Raw genomic sequence first — 13,654 nt, forward strand, 5'->3', positions numbered from 1 at the left:
GTCCACCTTAAAGTGTCAGGTTAAAAAAATTGCTTTTGTTGTTAAAGAACTATAGCAGATGTCTGATTTGATAAGCATGTTCAAAAGAATATTTATCTTAAAAGATATAGCAGATTATTGATGAAAAAAATAAAAGATTTGCTTTCAATTCCAAATTGATGCCAGTGAAATTGCAGAATGTGTTACTTAAAAAAAGAGACCTGGGCATTTGTAAAGGCTTACACCTGTACCTTTGGAAATAAACCTAGCAGGTGCAGACCTCTGTTCACAGCAACCAGGCACTTAAATGGTATCTTTTAGAAGTTAGATCTGAGATGCTTGGATCTGGATTACCAAATCCTCACGTCTGTGTTCAGCAGGATTATACAGATTGAATCTCAGTGTGGTTTTGAGACGAGTTCCCAGGGTTAAACAACTGAATACAAAAAGCAATGTGTATCAGAAACCTCACACATTCATGACAAAATTTGCGAGTCTGAACGTATCAATGGAAAGAGGAGACTTGCTAAAATTTTTGTGAAAGATATAATTGTAAGGAAATACATTTCTACTATTCTACCAAAACATATTCAAGGTGGAAATATGTTCATTCTGTGTTTAATGTGCTTTTAAAAGGTCTGTAATTCATATTTTTAACTCATATTTCATACAAGATTTCTATACATACACACTTAGGCAAATCTGTTTTGATTTTTAGGAGCTAAAGAGATATTATACTGCAGTCTTGGGTTGGACCTCTGGATTTCATGTCCTGAGCCCATCAGACTCATGTTGGATACTGGACAGAAAATGCAAATAGAAAGAACCTGAGGATAAAGTTAAAAAAAAGTTAATTGTGCGGTAAAAACGTAGAACTGACTTTAGGTTAAATGATGTGTTAAATGACAAGGCCTGTCACCTTCAGCACATGTTCTAGAGTTTTATTTCTGTCCAGTGATAGTTAACAAGTTACTTAGTTGTACTTTGAGACTTACAGAGGCCATCTATGCTTTCTTTTTCCAGATTTCCTTCTTTAACCTTATTAGACCAATAGTTGCACATACTGAAAAAAGCAAATATTAAAGTTCAGTCAGAGACATCAAGGACTAGCATTTTTCCCTTTCTTTGGCTCCAGGAGAAATATATTATTTTGCCCACTGACTCCTAACCTTGCCATCCTTTCTGATAACACCAGAGGAATGTTGTTTCCACCCTCTGTCTTCTTCTGGCGGAAGCATCCTTGCCTATCTGCACTGTTCTTTTGCAGACTGGTAGCAAAGAAATGGATAAGAATCATTTTTTTGAGTTCTAAATAGTGCTGAGTTAGGACAGCTCACACCTAGATTATATGATTCAAAACACTTTTTTCTGTTCAGCCTTTTGTTTAGCCTCTTTGATTTGTTAACGGAGGCTTCTTTTTGATCTGGTTGTACCTTGTCAGTCCTTCATGTCCCACCCTTGGACTTTTGATTTCTTTTTCATCTAGTGATACTGGCAAAGAACTCTTAAAAAAAGACAGAGGGAGGGATTTGGGATTGTCATACAAAACCTGTGTTATTCAGTTTTCAATATCTCATTGAACTTCTCACAGCTTTGATATTTTAAGTAGGTATCACAACAAAGGGAAAAGAAGTGACAGGAAAGGTAATGCAGCATATTAGACCTGTTAATGGCCCTGAAAGTCCCAAGCAAGCTTGCTGAAAGAACGGTCCTTTCCCATGAGTACTATTTAATTTCTCTGTGAGGGTTTTCCTGATGAATTAAAACTCTAAAGAGCACATTTAAGCAATGTAGCTGCTATCTTAGCCTATGCTATGTGCACAATGACATTCACTTTTATTTTAAAAATCCTTTTGTTAACAAATCTCTAACAGAGACATTTCTGGAAAATCTGTTTGTTCATTTACTCTGCTGCTAATGTACTTGGGAAACATAGAAAATTGGAATACAAACTGAAGTTTTCCCACCATGGCAGAGCAAAATCAAATGAGCGAGGAGAATGCTTTATTAAATAACGCCTCTCAACAGCAGTAAATAATGATCCTGCTCCAACACTCCAAATGATTAAATGTGACAGTATGAAGCAGATTAAACAACTGTTTAGAAGAATTATTTTAACAGTGCAACATATGGGAGTCTAATGAGAAGGAAGAGTGATCGAGCTTTCAGATAGTCATTTGGGGTCGTGGGAGACTCCAAGTCTGATCTATCTTCTGCCATATGTTCCTTTGTATAATAATATAGACAAGCCAATTAACATCTTTGTTCCCCATCCATAACTCAGCTGATATGACTCTGGCTTCCCTTGAAAACAGCCAGGAGGTCCTAAGCACTGCAGAGTGCTTCTGCTGCCCATCGTTGTACTAGTGAGGTGGTTGGAAAGAGCCGAGCCCTGCCAGACAGCCCTGCACCCCTGTCCAGGCCTGCCCTGGGAGTCCCATCTCACAGAGTGACTGTGGGGGACACTGTCCTTTGTGGCTGAGCAGCCCCAGCCTCTCCAGATGGGGCCTCGTCTGAAGAGACTTGCGTCTCTGCCAGCTCTTTCTTACTCTTTCCCCTGACAGTGATGAGGTTCACCTTTCTCCACAGCAAACTGGGTAAGCACCACTGTTACTCGCACAGTGGATTTATCTTCTGTTATCCAAGGCAGGAAAGTTACTGCTACTTTAGTGGGTGTTTCCATCTTTGTTTTTAATGCAAGCATTAATGTAGTTCAACCTTTAATCATAAGCTTTAATCTAACCTTATCCACTCTAGGTGCCCTGTGAAAATATGTGGTCCACGATCACCATTAGTTAGTTACTGGTAGTCGTTTTATAGCAATTGGGGAACATCTGGCTCTGTGATGAGTTCAGGACTGCCTTGTTGTCTGGCTCGTTGTGGGAACATGACAGTGTAGAGGAAAGGAGTGCGTACCCTGGCAGTCCCCGGAGGTCTGGGGAGTCCCTCCTGGAGAGCAGCGCGACAGCACGGGCTGTGGGTCCTGCTGCCCGGCTCTCCGCAATGCGGTGGCAGGCGCGGGGGACTCCAGGCAGAGCCCTCTGGAAAGAGAGCCAGTCGTTCAGCGCACACATGGGAAATGGCCACAGGGGCCAGCATTGCTGTGTTTTCACCCTCATCTTCCAGCAAGGGTGGCTGCAGCATGCCTTGGGGAAAGCTCCCAGTGAATGCTGGTGTGCTGCAGGGCGTCTAGTCGCAGTCGGCACGGGGAAGGTGCTGCCAAGCAGGCTTTTGATTTACGCTGTGGAAACATGCAGTTAGTTTTAATATACCTTTATCTGGTACAGCAACTTGCATTTGCACCCCAAATACTCTGTAGCTGTGGTACTTAGCCCACTGAACTGGTTACAGAGGCACCCTTAAAAACTAACTCCTTCGCTATCAGAGAAAAAGATGAACTATTGTAATACCAGGGCATGGATACAAAGCAACAGACTTGATGCATGCAATCCTCGTATCACACCCACCAAGCACCAAAGCAAGCCACAAAAAGGAAAACATCTCACAGTATGTCTAGAAGAGCACCAGCTGTTAATTTGATCCTCTGGTAAGTGGCTTCCTATGGCCATCACACACAGGTTCCTTGTACAGCGCAAGAAAAAATTCCTGAAACTCCTCTAGGACTTTGCTAACCACTTTGTATGCCAGATACAGAGTCAAAGCATTTTCTTCAATGAGCTTTTAAAAACAGCATCAGATTTAAAAAAAAAAAAAAACCTCCAAAGCTTACAATGTTCATTCAAAACTTTCCAAGTTGATGTGGTCAGATTCCACAAATACAGTTGTTTTGTTCTTTTTTTTCTGGTAGACTAATGATTTAAAAGACTATCTACATTATTTTGCCATGTGGACATCTCTTCCGTTTTCCCCAACAGCTCAGAAACGTCATAGTCTGTCTTCTTTGAGTTGTAGCATTTTCCACTTGCTTCTCCCCAAACTCAGTCTGAGGCAATTCCCCCACAAAGGATAAACAAACCAACATTGCCCAGACTGCCATAATTCCCCTCATAATGTCACATCACAGTTTACCTCAATCTCACATCTCCGAATAGTGGTCCTCCCTCAAGCAAGAAAGCAAAATTATCACAGTGACTGGAGGACAACAATTTTCTTGCTCCTTGTTTCGGTTGTATTAAATAGTATGGAAAACAATAAATGGTCCATCAGACTCATGCAGGAGCACAGTGAGTAATTCACCATCGGTCTGGAGCATTTTCCTTCCTCTATCACTGTAAAAAAAGAAAGTGCAAATGACTAAGCATCCCTCTCAGATCCTGACTTTCTCCCACAAATCATGCCACAGATTAGTGCCTGCAAGCATCTTCAGAAAACTGTCTTGCTTCCCACATCACTCTGTCTGCTTTTAAAGTGGGAGGTTCAGTTAATAAATATTTTACTGACCTCAATGTGAACATGGACTGTATATAGCCAAGATACAACCGGTCAGCTACTGGGGTAGTTTAAAGGCCAGGTGTGCCTAGATAGATACTTTGATGGTCTTCATCACTAATAAACCTGAGGGCTTATAGCGCACAGGCTGCTCCTGGCTTTCCTATGACAAGGGGATGATGCTAGCCAGGGCCAGAAGTCAGAAATAGTTGAGTGGTTCTTAAGCTATGTGTAAGAAAAGGAATTAGCACTACCAGCATGCAACAGCCACTGAAATTTCAGATAAAGAGTATTGCTGGAAATAGTACTTATATGCTAGCATATATGTGTGGTGTAGAGCACAAAAAGCGAATTCTTGGCACAGAGTTCAGCAAATAAGCTTCTGCTATTAGAATCCATGTTATCAGTAGAATCCATGGTAGAACCCAACAAAATTTTTACAATATGCATTTCGGTATTGCTGGACAGAATTATTCCTAGACAAATTGTGTTGATAAACAGAAATCAGAGTTTGAGTCTTCAGTGGAAAAAATGAAATCACTTTGGCTTTTCAATTTTTAAAGAATTCAAAAATTTAAAAATGCAAAATGTTTGAAAGGAAGCATTAAGCCTTTGTGAAATCAGAAACATTTTGCCTTTTTGGCAATTCCCTTTTTAAAAATAGAAATTATTTCCTCTGCTTGATAACAAAGATTTTTACCATTTTTTAGAGCAGAGTCATGGTTCCACTTTCATTTTTGCTCATTTGGTGACCATAGATGTTTTGTATCATGAGCTGCTAGTTTTCCTGAAAGGAACATTTCATTTATGCAATATGGCAGGCTCTGGATAGAAGTCCAAGTGAAAGTTTTTTCTTCCTCTCTTGGAATTTCTAATGACTTCCTATTGTACACCCTCACCCTCATATTACATCAATGAGTAAATATAAAAAAAGATAAGCAAATAAGTTGTTATGAAGTAGTACTTTTACAAATGGCACTCCTATTCCAGTTTGCAATTTTCTAAGGCAAATCCCTTTCCTTGTGTATATTCATTGCTCTCATTTTTCGTGAAAACTGCATTTGATAATGCAGTTATAAAACATCCATCAAGAACACTCAGTGTTTGCAATTACACTGTTAAAAATTGAATATATTTGTCACATCATGTGTTTTTGCCTCCTTATTCAGATTTTTTTCTTACAGCTGTCATACGTGGAAAATATTTATGGCTGTCAATTTGAAACTCAAGGATTCTGCAATATTTACTTACAACTTGCTGCTCTATTAGACCCTCTTGTTTTGCTCAAATGCAGTTGTGGTTAGTGAACACTAACTCCACCAAATAAAACACACCTGTGAAATAATCTCTATGGCTTTTTAATATGACTTTAATTTTAGGAATATTATGTGTGCAATAGCTGGCAAGAATGCTTTTTTTACTGCCTAATCTCCTAAATACCATTGGCAGACTGATGTTGCTGAATTGAGACAAACAGGGCTGTGTTAAAAACGGAATTTAACTGGGAGACGCACTTGCCTATACAGGCAAGAGTCCTGTGCCCGTCTTAACTTGGGAATAAAGGAAGGCAGCAATTGTGCCTGGTTTATCTGGCCCTTGAGGACCTCTCTCTGGTTACAGGTTGTAACAGAAGAGTTATTTTGCTGCCCCTGTTGGAGAGTTGATCTAGTCTGCCTTAGACAATTGTTTATTCCTAAATAAGATATTTCAACCCTGCGGTCTTCAGAGTGCCCATTGAAAGCACTAATTAGTGATCGCTTAAAGTACTTAGGTAATGTTAACTCCAGCACACAAGGGATGCTCTTGAGTCTGACCCCTGCTCATTCCATTTCTTTTTGGAGCTCTGAAGACAATTGATTTTCGTAGACTGCAGCCTTCTCTTAAAATCAGGGACTAAAAGAGTGCGGACCTAATCTTGATTCAACCATTCATGCCATCTTTAAAGACATGTTTACTTTTTTCCCTCTGGATGTCAATTAATAGATTTTAAAGTCAGTGAATTAACCCAATGTGAAAGAGTTTAAGGCACAATTACATGGAGGCAGAAAATGCTAATTATAAATAATCAGGCTCAAAGAAAAAGAAAAGTGAGTGCACCCTAAATAGCTGATGGGAACAGGTAAAAAAAAAAAAAGGAAAAAAAAGAGAATGTTTCTTTAATTAGCTGGAAGGTATTATATAGAGCTACATGGAGAAGGGTGCCCATCAAAGCAATGGATATGCAAAGTTAACTTGGTGCTGACTTTTGCATTCACTGGTTCAGATACAAGTTATAGCTTCCCCTCCTGAGTAAGATCATCCTCAGAAAGGCTCTAATATATACTGACTGCAAAAACGTCCCAGGTGGTCATAAACACCCCTGGAGACCAGTGTGTAAGGGAACTTCTCATTGCTTCTCTTCTGGCAGCTTCTCATTGCAGCAGGGCAGTTATATTCACACTTGCTGTATACGTGTCCCCACAGGGTTTTACTTATAACCTCTCCTAATTGTACCAGCACCAGAGGAGCTGCATTTGGGTTAGCAGCAGTGGAAAAACCACATATACCATCAGCAGCATTTTAATTGTGTCTAATCCATATCAGAGCTGTCTAAGATGATCTGGCCTCTCTGTACATCAGGACAAGCAATCCCATGAAATTCCCTGAAAGATGACCCTGTTCCAAGCTCACTGATTTTCAGCATAAACACTTTCCTGTTAAAAAGCTAGGCAACTTGGGGTTAATTTCTGAACAGCTTTCGGGACAAAGTTACGCTTTATGCGAAAAAGGGGAAGGAGCCTTGAAGATTCTTATGATCTTTTTGAAGGCTGAGCACAGGCCAGGAGGTCCTGGGCATCTCTGAAAAAGGGATGGCCCTGAAATCCCCTCGAAGTAGAAAACTTGCAGGTAAGAGGTCCAGGTGGGCATTTGTCTAGCCCTCACTTTTTGATAGTGGCTTTCAGTGCTGCAGCCACTGGTGAAGGCTAACTGCATTTCACCTCCTCCCAGAGATCTCGGTGTCAGAAAGTACGAAAGGTGTTTGGAATTGGAAGTTTAGAGGCAAAGAGAGGTGAAGGTACAAATAGCCTGTCCAGTTTCCTGTCAAAGAAACCATCTTTCCAGCCAGCATCACGAGAGGCGGCTGCTTGGCACCTCTGCCATGCCCAGGGCATTGCCTCAGGGGCACTAAGAAGTGCCTATCGCTTGCACCAAGCTGAAGGAAATGCTGGCAGGAGCAGACTGCAAGGTGTCATACACGGAAAACAGCTAAAGAAACACAGACTAACAAATTCTTACAACCCAGTAAGACTATCTGATAGTGAGTTTCTATTCTTCTGCTTTGAGGTGTTGGGATTTCTAAATATGAAGTTGTGTTTAGCTCAGTTTTTAAAACATAGCTCATGCTTCCTGTCAAGAAGTAAAAGAATTTGTTAATATTCTTTTAAACTGGATTGTTAGTACATTTGAATATTATTAGTACATTGGCACAGTGAACGAAAGGTGAGATTCATACTAGTTTGCAAGTGCATTCTTTCTTTTAACATTTATAATAAACTATTAAACATCAGCTTCTTTCCTTTTATTTTCAGAGAATAAAATGCTGTTTAAATAAAGGACTCTTTCCTTATGAAGGAATCAGTGGAGTAACACTTGAAAGAAAAGCTTATATAGTCAAATAAATATGCAGCAATATCTTAAAATTAATAAAATGATTTTAAGCTAAAAAAGCTAAAAAGATTTTAACTTTTACTTATAAAATGTAATTTAAATATTATTTCTGTACAATATGGCACTACTTTGTTAATATATATATTTGAGAACAGATTTGCACGTAGTTTCCTTTTTTCCTCACTCGTGTAGCTTCATTTTCTCAAAAGTCATACTTATTCTTCCAATCATTTCAAAATGAAAGAAAGGAGTGTGCTGAATTTCCTTTCTCTGAGTATTAACTGTTTTGCCAATGCTAGGCAAATCAGTATGAATGCTTTGCTGTTCACAGGACGATATATTTAATTTAACGCTTTAGTAAGGAAGAGGTTGAGTTTTATACTCAGATCTGTGAATGCAGCTTACCCTATAGGGCTTAGTCTAAGGCTCTTGGGAGTCAAGGAAAGTCTTCTGACTTGCTCCAGTGAACTTTGGATCTGGCCATCAGCGGTTTAACCTTGTTACAGATTGTGACAGGGAAAAAAATTTTGAGAGAGAAACATTTGGGGTCAATGCTTGGAGTTTCTGTATTTTTGATTAGGTCATATGTAAAAACTACAAAACTGGCTTAAGGATTAAAAATTGCAATTGTGGATGAATGCAAAAATACATTCAGTGTGTCAATATGAAAATGCCCTCTTTCACCTGACCAGACCATTTTCCGAAAGGGCCAATACAGCTTCCACTGCAGAAGGGTTCGCTCCGGTCCTCCTGCCACCAAGGTGGCAGCTGAGCTCCCTTCAATTTTAATGGGAACTGGTCTCACCAAAAACTGGGACACCCTAGGCAAACGAAAAGCTGTAATGAAACCTTGGCCCATTGAAGGGAGTGAGAATTTTACTCTCTGCTTCAGCAGGATCAAGATTTCACACGTTGTAGACTAAAAAATGGTGCCAAGGCATTTTGGTACAAGAAGGGCTATTGAGTAAGCAAGGCTGCTACAGTGGAAAGAGGGCAGGAGGCTGGCACGTGGTAACGGTTGGGAGCAGATAAATGGTTAGCCGCTGAAATGCACCTATATTCATGCTAATTTTCGTTCATTGAAGACGACAGGAAGTTTCGCCTTGAAATAAAAGGCAGAGCATGATCCACTGGGAGCAGGCCCAGCCGAGTAGCGGCATGGTAGCTGATCTAGCAAAGGACTGGATACCTGCAATATCACAAAATGAAATACACAGGTCTTGGTAAATCATTGCCAAGCATGAAATCACTTTAAAATTCATGCATAATACCTTTTCTAAACTTCACGTGATAACTGAGGAGGAACTGCAAAATTAACAAAAAAAAATGCAGAGATTAGACTGGGGAAGAAACACTCTTATGGCTAAGTTTGTATATTGGAATGGATTCAGATAGCCCATTAAATACTACAATGGTTATGTACAATAGGATTAATTTCATTCACACTGGAGAATAACTGTTATGTTTCTTCAGTTTATGCTTAAGCAGCTGTCCAATTAAAAGGAATCGATCTTCTACAGAGCTTGTATCCGAACATAGCACTGCCCACTGTGCAATAACTCCTTTGTATTTGAAAGGTAATATGCCATGCAATTATGATCCACAGAAGGTTTTCTTGTTTTTTGTTTTGTTTTACCCTCCAATTCCTAAGGAAATTATCTTATCACTCCACCAGAATTGAGCATTCCTTCTGGGTTGTATGGGTCAACGAAAGGGTTAAAAATTGTCTATCTCTATCTTGATCTTTGTTGAAATGGTGTATGGGAATGAAATGGTTGCCAATTTGTTTGCAAGGCATTCTGACTGTACGGGAGTTCTTTTTTTCCTGACAGGCAGGTGAGATCAAAGTGGTGCAGGACAAAAGGGGCTCAGCAGTGATTTGTCAGGGGACGAAAGGCAGTCCTGTCTGGGAAAGTGGCTGTAGCCCAGAACGAGCCTTCAGATCACTAACACACTAAAGAAATCATGGCATGAGAAAAAGTACAGCAGAAAAGGTTCAAAGGTCAGTTTTATTTGGTTTGGATTATTGGTGCCTCCTTTTAAACCAAAGAGCAAGAGGGGGGAAAAAAAGAACAGGCTAATAACCTTTGTTATTGTCCAGGAAAAAACCTCTTTTGTACACATTGCTTGGGGATTGTCTGTAATTAAAATGCTGTTGTTGGATCCAAGACCTGATCCTGCAAATTTTTACTCATGTGAGGAATTCTCCATTGCATGAATAGTCCTATGGCATTGCTCCTGCAGATAAAGATTACTTTCATGACAAAGGGTTTGCAAGTTCAGGCACTACGTTTGGTTAGGGCATGTGGGTTGTGTGTGGGCATTATTCTTTTTCATATGCTAAAAAAAGTTGTAATGAGTGACCTGAAAAAAAGTTTTATTTGAAAACTCCAGGCAAAAGCAGATAAACAAATCACTACAACTATTTGCATTCTGCTTCCATAAAATTCAGGTGAACATGAAACCTGCCATTCTTTTTTAAACTGGATGGTTGGCTGGCCAAAACTTCACTGATTTATTTCAGGGGAGCTCTGTGAACCTGCATCAGCTGTAGATCACTCCCAGCAACTATTAACTTCCAAATATTATTGAACCAAGATTGTCTCATTTTAAGTTACAAATGGACTGTCCTATTCCTTAACTGGCCAAGGGCATTAGTAGCCTAGGCTTCATTTAGCTCCTTTGGGAAATGGTAATCGAGGAGTGCTGGTGAGGAGGCCTCGACACAGCCTGCTGGAGGGCAGGACACGGCTCTGCCAACAGGCAGGGGAGAGGCTGGACGGGAAGGGAAGCAAGTCTGTGAAACGGTGCAGGTGAACCCGACCTCCTGTTTCTCAGAATACCCAAATAATCGAGTCTGAGGCAGTTACACAGAACGACAGCAAGTACCTGCCTTGCTGGGCTTCGCTTTCGTCCTCCTGGGTGGAAGAAGGTAATAGAGGATGGAGTGGGACATGAGAGCAGGTTTGTGTGGCCCCCCCCCCCCCCCCCCCCCGTTTTTCTCTTAGGAGTGAGTATATTTTGGATATTTAATGGTTTAACTGGATTGGGTTGGACAACAAACTGAAAATGATATGTACATTTTTGCTTCCTTGAGGGGAAATGATACAATTGGTATATAAGCATTTAAATTTTTCCTGCTCCACACAGAGATTACTTCCACTACAGAGCGTAGAAAAAGCAAAATGGTCAGAGCCAGAAAGAGGAATTTTTGTGATCAGGTACAAGATTTTGCAAAGCGCAGGGTGGGATTTGTTATCCATGGATCAGTCATGCATGAGAACCATGGTGGGGAAGCAGAAGGGGAACCATGCTTCTTTTAGCATTGCCCAAATTATCTGAGGAAGTGGCTTTGAAAAGTTTTCCAGGTTTTCCCTATTGAAATTTGATACAAAGGTTAAGTTTAGAGAACAGTTGTGCATTCTGACGTAACTGAACTGCCAGGTAACATCCTTTCATATGCTAACAAAAGAGACACTTCCGTGACAAACAGATAGCTGGTGCCCTGGACCTCACATGAGAAATCTGGGTTTTTCATACTGGAATGCACCGTGGTTTGTAATAATGAAGTATCAGACTGGGACAGGAGGTAGAAATGTTCCCATGAAACAGTCCGTGCAAGCAGTCAGAGGGTCTGAGCCTGCCTGAGGTAGAGACTACAGTATTGCAACTATCTGGTCTACCACACTGTTCGGGGCACCATTTTTACTGCATATGTTTGACTTTCTTTGGAATCCTTCAGCTCTGGGAACTGAAGAGAATCTACTGAAAATCAGCTAGCTTCAGTTTAGGAAAAATTTATCCTCTAAAGACCCGATTATGGGAAAAGGATGGATTGTGAATGGCTTTGCCCTCTGTGGCAAACATCCATTTGTAGAGCAATTTGACAAAAGCTGTTCTTTCTTTGACAGTCTGCTTTGGTGGATACTATATTTCCAAATATTTCACTCAGTTTCTCTGCTTTCCTGGAAATGGAAATCCATGGTCTTACACAAGGATTAATACCAAAAAAACTTATCACTCCTGTTTCAGAAAATCCTGATGTGTTTTGACTCTCTGTGGTTGAGTTTCTATTAAAACCAGAGGACAAGTGTATTTCCAAGATAAGCAAGGTACACCTGACAGCTCCCAAAGACCCTTTTAGGTTCCAGTAGTCTTGTTTAGATTGATCCATGGTTTTGGATTACAAAATGATCCTGATTAGACCCTCATTTTAATCCTAAAGCATCAGCCACCAACAAAGAAAATGGTGGAGCTGGACTGAAACAGGTGCATTTGCAAACACAGACTACTTTTCTTCACTATTGTAGATTGCTACATTCAGAGAAGTCAAGTGCTGACTACATGCTGTATCCAAGCATTTCTACTGTGTTATTACATGGAATATGGCATGTGTACAAAAGCCCAGGAGGCCTCTGAGCCAAAAGCAAAATCAAAAGTAGCTGAAGGACCTGACTGGGACTCAAATGTTTTGCTGTGCATGCTTCATGAGAGATGATATGGGGACAGCTCTGGATTTTTTTTTTTTTTTTAGATAAATTATTAACGCAAATAACTGTATTACCTAGAAGAGATTCACAAGAGCAAAGGGTGCAGAAAGCAGTTTCTCTCAAGTTATCATGATATACACAAGTACTTACCCAGCCTCCTTTAACTGATTGCCATTCACTAAGGGAGCAGTTTTGCAGTATACATCAATACAATTAAAATGAGCCTGAGGAAAAATTACGGTCCTTACGTATCTGTCTGAAAGAATGCCCCAGTGAAGACATCTAAGATGTCTGTCTATGGGATACCACTCCCTTATGTTGAGCATATTGAAAAGTAATAAAAAAAGAATACCTGTCCTTAATAGTCAGACATCTCATCTAGAGGAGAGATGAAGGCCATATATCATGTTCTTATGAGAAAAAAAATCTGAAGGAAAACAGTAAAGTGAGGTGAGATATGGCAGTAATGACTAGGGATGGATAAAATAATAGTGGTTGCCAGTCCCTGGTTTCCCTCTTCTGAGGTTATGCTACTTCATGTTCTGCAAAAAGGGAGGCAGCTGCCAAAAGAGTATCCAGAAATAAGAGAAAAGTGTCCATTGCAAAGTCACTTGTGTCTTCCAGCACAGGAGGAACTTGGCTGTGGATGCTGGTGATATCAAGATTTGCCATTTCTGATACTTACACAACCACTTCTGTGCAAACTCTTGCCTCAAGCATCACCTGAAATTGGTGATGCTCGTATCTAAAACTGAGTTACAGCATTCAGAGATGCTGCAATGCTGCAATGTAAAGACCAGGAAATAAAATGGTCCTGAATACTTACAGTCATCTTGGTATACCCCTTTGCCACCAAAAACCACCCTTCTGTGCGAAAATAGTCTACTGAGGCTAGCAACCACTAAGGTAAACCAGAGGCTGCGAGTAGTGAGGAGGGGAGTGCAGGTCCACAGCGGCTTCACGACACCAGCTGTGTCATAAGCAGTCCTCAGTCCACTTCTGTGTTGCTGTCAGTCACAAATTATGTCTTTATCTTCCTTCTAAAACTCTTCAGGAACATCTTTTATTTCCTTTGGATACCATCTTGCTACTTTGGGTCCTGATGTCTATGATAATTTTTTGAGGAAAAAAAAGGTGGTAGAAGTCTG

At 40.3% G+C, this 13,654-nt stretch overlaps 1 long non-coding RNA gene across 3 annotated transcripts in view; it reads right to left on the reverse strand.

Annotated features, from left to right (window-relative positions):
- Positions 1-506: 506 nt before the first annotated feature.
- LOC112979988 (uncharacterized) overlaps positions 507-13,654 on the reverse strand; it is a 99,621-nt gene continuing 86,473 nt past the window's right edge. For all 3 annotated transcript variants that reach the window (XR_003258317.2, XR_003258315.2, XR_010389435.1), the window contains 2 exons: positions 4,009-4,208; positions 507-3,220 (listed from right to left, as the gene is read on the reverse strand). This is a non-coding gene — a long non-coding RNA (uncharacterized LOC112979988). The remainder of the gene's footprint in view (positions 3,221-4,008; positions 4,209-13,654) is intronic.

The sequence above is a fragment of the Dromaius novaehollandiae genome, chromosome 5 (assembly GCF_036370855.1).
Source record: "Dromaius novaehollandiae isolate bDroNov1 chromosome 5, bDroNov1.hap1, whole genome shotgun sequence".
In the NCBI taxonomy this organism is placed as follows: Eukaryota; Metazoa; Chordata; class Aves; order Casuariiformes; family Dromaiidae; genus Dromaius; species Dromaius novaehollandiae.